An 8,526-nucleotide genomic window follows, 5' to 3' on the forward strand; every position below is an offset into this window, starting at 1 on the left:
CCGCTCCAAACGGAGAGTAGCTCTTCCCCAAGGAAGAGTGAACTTCGGGATAAAATCCGCGTCCTCGTCTCACTTGTGGTTAATCCTTTCCCGCACTTTACTTAGCCTTGTATGCTTGTTGGCTTGCTAATTAGTTTGTTGCCTAGCATATTTAGCTTAGAGCTTGCTTGTCATATAGGTTGTGTTCACCTAGTTGCATATCTAGTGAACCCTTTTTATCCGCTAAGCCTTAAAATTGACAAGAAAGAGTAAAATTTGTAGTCTCCTATTCACCCCCCCCCCTAGTCGACCGTATCGATCCTTTCACCATTTTAGGTAGGTAATGGTTTTAACTTACTTATTATTACGCAACTGTTATTAATATGTTACTAAGTGGTTTTGTTTCTTTTTTATTTGTAGGCAATCAGGATCTAGTGTTGCATTTTCTTGTCGGCGGTTATACTTTATTCAGATTTTGGACACTTTGATTTTCTTTTAATATTCAATTTCCTACGATCAATTAATATTTCAAGTGAAACTCTTTATTCTGGATTCTCGGTAAGCACATTCACGGTTATATCGTATTCTATGTATATTGTATTGTTAACTGTTACTTTTAGATATATTAGTATGTCATATCCAAATATACGTGATAGACATGGGACCCTGGGTCATTTTTATCCTGGGTCCGCCCCTGACTAACAAGATACTAATCTCTCATCCCCTCGGGATGGGGACACCTGCTGAATGCTGATTTGCTTGGGACTCATAAGTGATTGGTATAACCTATAAAATGTAGGCTGAGTATACCTATAGAATAAAACAGAGATTTTTGCTGGGTTTGTTTGTGTTTCTTTGGTTCCGTTTTTTCAAAACGAAATATCTCCTGAATCGTGCGTCCAAATTATGAACCATTCTCATAGTTGCATTCACCACGTTGAGATCTTTGAAACCAAATCTCATGTTTCAAATATTTTTTTCCGGAAAATCTATGTTCCGAGCTAGTACTAATTTTGGCTTCATAACATGTGCTTCCAACTAGCACTAAGGGGCTGTTCGGTAAACCTCCCGCTCCGTGAAATCAGAGGATCCCGGGAGCGCCTCCTTCCCCACTCCGCGGTTTTGTACTGCCGCTCCTCCAGCTCCGGGAGCAGAGTTGTGGAGAGGAGGGAATCCGAACAGGCCCTAACATGCATGTTTCCAACGTCTACTCCCAACGAGTACAAACATGTACCTCACTATGTGTAATCTAACCTGTACTCCCACGAGAAAGAAGATATGAGCACATCCGGGCTTCCCGAATGAACCTGTGCTTCACGCGGGGTTGATGACAAAAGCAGGGGAGACAAAAACCAAAAACAAAGTAAAAAAGTAAAAATCAAACTAAAACCCCCCAAAAAGCAGTTCTGAAGCGGAAAGCGTCCCGCATGTGATACGTGCCAGCACCGGGGCGCTCCACGTCGAGCGCTCGAGCACTCCACGGCCAACAAAATTAGGTGCCCCCATTAATTAGTCATTCTGTATTTCCTGACGCTTATATTATGTGGTAGTACGCACGGGGCTTGCCTGCTCCGCCTCCGTGCTCCCATTCATGCTCCGCTTCCGTTGCTTTGGCATCGGACGGTGCCAGCAATTTCCCTCACCCCACCGTCCTTTTCATTGCGAAAAAGTTAAAAAATACTTTGATTTAATACTATTTGTTCCTTCCGTAATACGTGCACATCAATCTAATACGCATCTTCTCTTCATGTTGGCGTCAATGGCGGGCGGCTAATTCGTACATCTAACACGTGCCCCGGCCAAGAACCACATCTCGTGCCCCCCGCGACGAGCTCGTCGTACTCCCAACACCGGCTTGCCGGCTTCAGAGGTCACCGGTGTGCAGCTAGTGGTCGGCGACATCTACATGGCGAGGCGCAGGACGATGTCAGGCAGACCATTCCCAAGGGCTAGCTGGGCATCCCCGGGCGGCGAGTTGTCCACCATGATGGCGCGCATGGACGGCGACAACGACGGGTGCGTGGACGTGAAGGAGTTGGGGGAGTTAATCTGTCTCGTTATTCAGGCACCACGACGAGCCATCGCCCTCCATCTCCGGCTCTCCGCCGTCGAGCTCTCCTCTCGAGGGAACTCCGACAACGACACCATGACCACCGGCGCCGGCTGCTGTGCCAGCCACACCGGTGTGTACACCGAGAACTTGAACCGGTATGCCGGCGGAGTGAGATTACCTCCGGCATCGACGTGCGGACTGCCTGTACCGCCTGCTACGCCGGCGACGCCACAAGGTCGGGGTCGTATGCACTCCTCGGTGCACGACTACCTCTTGGGAAAAAACAAATACAATTGTTCACTGTTAAACCAGGTGACAGACGGAAATACCGGATTTTTAGCGCTTTATTTTAGTCAGAAAAGAGATATGGGGGATGAGACTTGGTGAACCGTCGGATGGGAAATGTGTAAACGGGGGAGCACGGAGGCGGAGCAGGCAAGCCCCGTCCGTGGTAGTACGCACACACACGGATTGCATTCCCTATTCAGAGCGTATTGCGGGGCCGTTGATCAAATGCACACCCCACGTGCTCTATTGGGCCGGTATATCCGAGTGTTTCTTCCAATTTAGGGAAGGCTATGCTCTTCAACTAAAAGAAAAGGAAGGCTCTGCTCGGGTTTTTTCTTTTCTTTTTCTGTGTTTTGCAACCCGTTTTCTTCCAGTTTTGTATGTTCTCTTTTCTTCACATATATTTTCTTGTTTAATTTTCTTTTGGTCCTTTTTTCTTCTTGTTTTACATAATTCACAAAGACTTTTTAAAAAATCTGGCACATTTGTACTCCCTCCGTCCCAAAAAGATTGTTCCTCAAATGGATGTATCTAGCATTAAGTTAGTGTTAGATACATCCATTTGAGAGACAAGCTTGAGACAAGCTTTTTCGGACGGAGGGGTATCATTTTGTGAATAGTATATGGAATTCTTGCACAAATTTCAGATTGATAAACTTTTAAAAAATCTTGAGAATATATTGGAATCATAAAGTTTTTCCGCACTTAAATTAATCAGACAAGGTGTTCTTATCCCGCACTTTGTTCACCAGGTGCACCCCCTACCTTTGCTCATCATGCACAGCCTCGAGAAAGAGAGGGGTAAACTAGTTGTTCAGTTCTGTTGCTACATATAGAACAATTGCTAGGTGTCTTTGCCCTTTAAAAATTTACTTCTACAATGTAAAAAATGTTTACATATTTATAAAAATATTTTGTACCAATAAGAACAATGTGCGTGACATCTAAGAAAATGTTCACTTGTTTCAAAATCATATTCATGACATTTCAAAAATATACAATGTACAAATATATTTTGTCTCATTGAAAAAAAATGTTCAACATGCATTTGAAAGAAAAACATTCAACGCTTATTCAAAAATGTATTTGAAAAATATTTAACATGTATCAAAAAATGCTCCAGGTGTCAAAAAATATATATCATGTATTTAAAGAGTAGACATGTATTAGAAAAATAAAATAAAAAACAGAGATAACCAATAAAAAGAAGGAAAAGAAAACCAAAAAACAGATGAAAATTAACATAGAAAACACATAAAGGAGAAACTGAAAACGCGTGGAAGTTTCTCAAACAGGTTTCAACCATAAGCTTCCTAAAACCACTCCTCAGAAATTCACACTGGCCTGGGCCAGCTGGGGATCTTCTAGGCGAGACAGAGTACCATCTCGCAATAGCCAAGATATAGATACGATGTCAAGCCCCGTACGCGGGCGAAGTACGTACGTAGCCATCAGCTAGGCCTCAACGACCCAGCCCATGTGGGCCGTCGACCATTTTACTTATCATACCTAATTAATCTTGAAATCACTAATTAAGGAGTACTCGTTGCAACGAACACTCCATTTTTCAGGTCGCGACAAGTGGCGCACATGCAGCGCGCCACTTGTCGCAACCTGGGGTTTTCCTTTTTTTTAGATCCGTTTATTCAAAACGTTTTATCTCTTAAACTGTCCGTCCAAATCTCGAACAGTTTTCACCATTGGATTCCTCGCGTTGAGATCTTCAAAACTAGATCCCATGTTGATAGGTTTTGACGAATTTTTTTTTCACGAAAAAAACCGGACGGAAAAGAACCGGCGAAAAAACCGAACCTGAAGCACGTTTTTTCCCCCTTTCCGACAGAGGCACGCCCGTGCCTCTCGCGAAATCACAACCGTGCCTCTCGTGGAAGCAAAACCGTGACTCTCGTGGAAGGAAAAAAAAACAGAAAACGCGTTTTTTTTTCTGTTTCTGAGAGGCACGGCCGTGACTCTCGCGAAAGCAAAACCGTGACTCTCGCGAAAGAAAAAAAAAACAGAAAACACATATTTTTCCTTTTTCGAGAGGCACGGCCGTGACTCTGGCGAAAACACAACCGTGCCTCTCGCGGAAGCAAAACCGTGACTCTCGCGAAAGAAAAAAATAGAAAACGTGTTTTGCTTTCCCTTTCCGAGCGGCACGGCCGTGACTCTCGCGAAAGCACAACCGTGCCTCTCGCGGAAGCAAAACCGTGACTCTCGCGAAAGAAAAAAAATGAAAACGCGTTTTTTTTCGTTTCCGAAAGGCACGGCCGTGACTCTCGCTAAAGCACAACCGTGCCTCTCGCGGAAGAAAAACCGTTACTTTCGCGAAAGAAAAAAAAGAAACGCATTTTTTTGCGCAATTTTTTTTATCGAAAAGCTAAAGAAGACCGGGGGAAAACCAAAACGTCGAAAAAAACTGAAAAAAAACCATTTAAAAAGCCGAAAACGCGTGCGGAAAAATAAAAAAACAAAATCCGGAGGGAGCGTCCAGAGCGCGACACGTGGCGAATGGCTGAAAGCGTGCCAAGTGACACTGATCGTTGCGAGGCTCCCGAAGAAGCGCTCATTAACTGGTTGCTCTCAATTGATCTGCACTCAATCCCTATTTTCTTAAAGTAGCATTTCCTTTTTGTCAGCAGAATGCTTCCTCAACCGTTTCTTTCGCATTGATCACGGCTCTCCATCGTTTTTTTGTCCTACCATTTTATTGTCTCACCGCGGTCTTTGTCTGCACCTTACCCGTATGCTAACCAATCATCTTAATTTACTTCTATATCTATACCTAGTAATAAAGGAACTATTGCTTCGGACGGTGCATCATCGAAATTGCTTTCAAACTTGCAAAATATTACACATTGATGCCACCTATAAGTGAAAAAAAATTCCCACAGGGAATCCCCGCCTGGACGGGCCATGCAGTACGAACCTTCTATACTGCACTCTGAGCGCTGGGAGAAGACACAACGCGCCAATTTGGGCCGGCCCATGTCTGGGAAGACATTGTCTTTAATTTTGTTTTCTATTTTCGTCTTTGTTTTTTTCATGTATTAAATAATTTGAGACTTCAAAAAAAGTCCTAAAATTAAAATATGAGACTTTTGAACTAAAATATTTAATAATTCATAAATGTTTATGGAATCATAAATTGTTCGAGATTTTTAGAAAATAAGTTAGTGTATTAATTTCTGAACGGAATTGAACAAAATTTCGTTAATTCAAAAAATGTTCAGGAATTTAAAAATATATTAAAACTTAAAAATCTATTCATGACTAACAAATTAGTTTATTGATTCATAAACGTGCGCTGATTCGAAAAATGATCATCCATTTCAAAAAATGTTAGTTAAATAAAAAATATCCGTGAATTCAAAAAATAGTTCCACCAATTTCCAAAAAAAAATGGTCATCAATTCTACTGATCCGCGGCTATTCAATAAAAATATTTTAGAAAATGTTCAAAACTTTTATTATTATTTTTCAAATAGCATATAATGTTCATGAATTCAAAAAATGTTAATAACTTTATAAAATCTTTGAAAATCTGTAAAAAAATATTCGCAAATTTGAAATAATATGATTTCAGATATGTCCATGAGTTTATAGAAAGTTCATGATTTTGTAAAATTATTCCCGATTTCACGAAAGTGAGAGTGATAGTGTATCTCAGGATGCAGCAAAATGTGGTCATGTCCATCTGAGATTATGATTTTTTTTCCTCCCGTTGTAACGTATGGGCCGTTTTGCTAGTACCTTCCAAATCAATTTCATCTTAATTTACTCACCAAACTTTTCATCAAACTAGTAAAAAGTAAATGACGAACATGATTTGATAAAAAAATTATTTACACAATCTCATTAATATGCACATGTAAATCATGCGCTAACGTACTAGAATATTTGTATCCAGTTGCAACACACATGCATTCTCTTAGTCTCAAAAAAGAAAGTTGATAAGAAAGTTTATCATATTTGCCGTCAGTAAAACAAATTCCATATTTGATGGCATCAACCTTAATATTCGTCAGACAGGGGGCGATCTCTACTGAACTAGTACGTTCGCCGGGGGGAGCAGCTCCTAGCAAACAATCTGGCAATCCCTCGATCGATCGCTAGGAGGAGGTCCTGGGGCGAACCCCTATTGGGCCAGAGGCCCAGTTTTATTTTACTTTATGTTATTCAAAAAACTGCCATCAACCAAAAGACCCCTAAATTACCATCATATAACTTATGAAAAAAGCCATCTTTCTAATTTTATATAAAAATAATGAGTATGATTAAAATAAAATTGTGCGAACTATAAAATGAAAAGAATTCCATGCTAAAAACTTTAAAACTGCCATCCTCGGATTAAAAATGCCATGAACAAAAAAGAGCCATGTGAAAAAACAAAAAAGAAAGAAAAAATGCCATGATAAAAAAGATCCATGGGAAAACCAAAAAAAAAGGAAAAAAGCCATGATAAAAAAGGGACATCTCTTATTTTTTTTCATCAAAATACTCTTTATTTGCAAGGCGATCATCATTGTATCTTTTGCAAGAGTATCAACAATCTCTACGGGTGGATCCTTCATCCACCACGCACACACCTTACTTCTAGCTAGTTTGACTAAATCATGGGCAACACAATTAGTCTCTCTAAGAGCATGCTCAAAAATAAAAATAGAAGTACCATCTCTTAATACACAAAAATGCCATCTACGAAACAAAATGCCATATCTTAAAAATATAATGCCATCCCTTAATAATAAAATGCCATCTCTTAATAATTAAGAATGTCATCTATTAATAAAATAAAAATTCCATGTCTTAAATAAAAATGGCATCTCTTAAAAATAAAAAAAATCCATCTCTTAATAATAAAAATGCCATCTCTTAAAGTTGAAATGCCATGCTACTAATTATTAAAATGCCACACTCTTATTAAAAGAATGCCATGTAAAACATGGAAAATGCCATGCTACATATAATAAAAAATGCATATGTCTTAGGAATGATCACCTCTAAATTCTGTACTTTCAAAACAATGGGAAAATTCAAGATTTGTTGATTTTTTTCAAATGAAAACAAAAACAAAAACAACTCAAATATATAAAAGACGTTCTTCAGAAAAAGTACACCAGCGCAACTGGTGTGTGCGCTCTGATGGCACGATTACAATCCCCCTAGTGTGCGCTTTTTTGGAGAAAAATAAAGAGAATCGCTCGCCACGAGATCACCTACAACGAACACATCCAGAGAGCTGACGTGGTGTCGGGTTCGCGCCAAGATCCGTGCGGCCTGATCAGACGGCCGGGAGGGGGTTCGCCAGGATTGCCCCCCGGGGAACGTCAGCCAGCTACCATTTCCGCCTATAAAAGGGTTTGAGGCCATCTGCCGCTGCATACATTGCTCACGAGACTCTCTTTTGGACTTGCAGGGGGTGGTTTGTTTGCTGCACCAATTCAAGTGGCGTACAGTGCTCATCATGAAGACTGAAGGCCATGCTGATTGAAACTTTTGTTCCCCTGCGGTTCATTCCCCACGCCGCTGACCGCGCAGTGCGCTCGAGCTCGAACGGAGTTATTGCCTCAGCCAGCGGTGGATGTCGATTTGGAGTAGCGGTTCCCATGCCTGTTTGCCCGCGCAGCGGCGCGCTCTACGACCTTCGCGTAGTGCCCTGCTGCAGGCTGCAGCACAGCAGACGTGCATTTCATATACTCTGAACCGTGGAACACGCCCACTGTTCCGGGGACGGGTGGATCGTCAAATCGTTCCGAGCTCTACGGATCTGCTGGGTCGACCTTCTTCAATCTCCATTCATCAAACAGCATGGGTTGTCATGTGCTTGTTGCGCGTACAGTATGCCAAACTGATTGCCAGGACCAAATTACGGGACTGAAAATCGTTCCCTGGTTCTAAGTCTAGTTGTCAGTCCCCTCACCTCGCAACAACGAAAAAAGGTCCAGTTGTCAGTCGACGTTGTCGTTCGCTTGAGCAACCGGATTCTAGAATATCTGTTGCTCCCAAGTCAAAGCTGATCGGCACTCGATTGATAGAACGCAGTACAATAATTTCCCACTTGTCATGACTCATGACTAAAGCCACTCCCGATTCTACGGATACGCGCGCGGCTGCAGAATACGTACGTAGGTACGTGTACGTGGGGATCACTCCACAGCACAGTGCGTCGGCGCAGACAGGAGCGCGCGGTCGCCTTCGGATCG

This window comes from Aegilops tauschii, chromosome 5, assembly GCF_002575655.3.
Source record: "Aegilops tauschii subsp. strangulata cultivar AL8/78 chromosome 5, Aet v6.0, whole genome shotgun sequence".
Classification (NCBI taxonomy): domain Eukaryota; kingdom Viridiplantae; phylum Streptophyta; class Magnoliopsida; order Poales; family Poaceae; genus Aegilops; species Aegilops tauschii.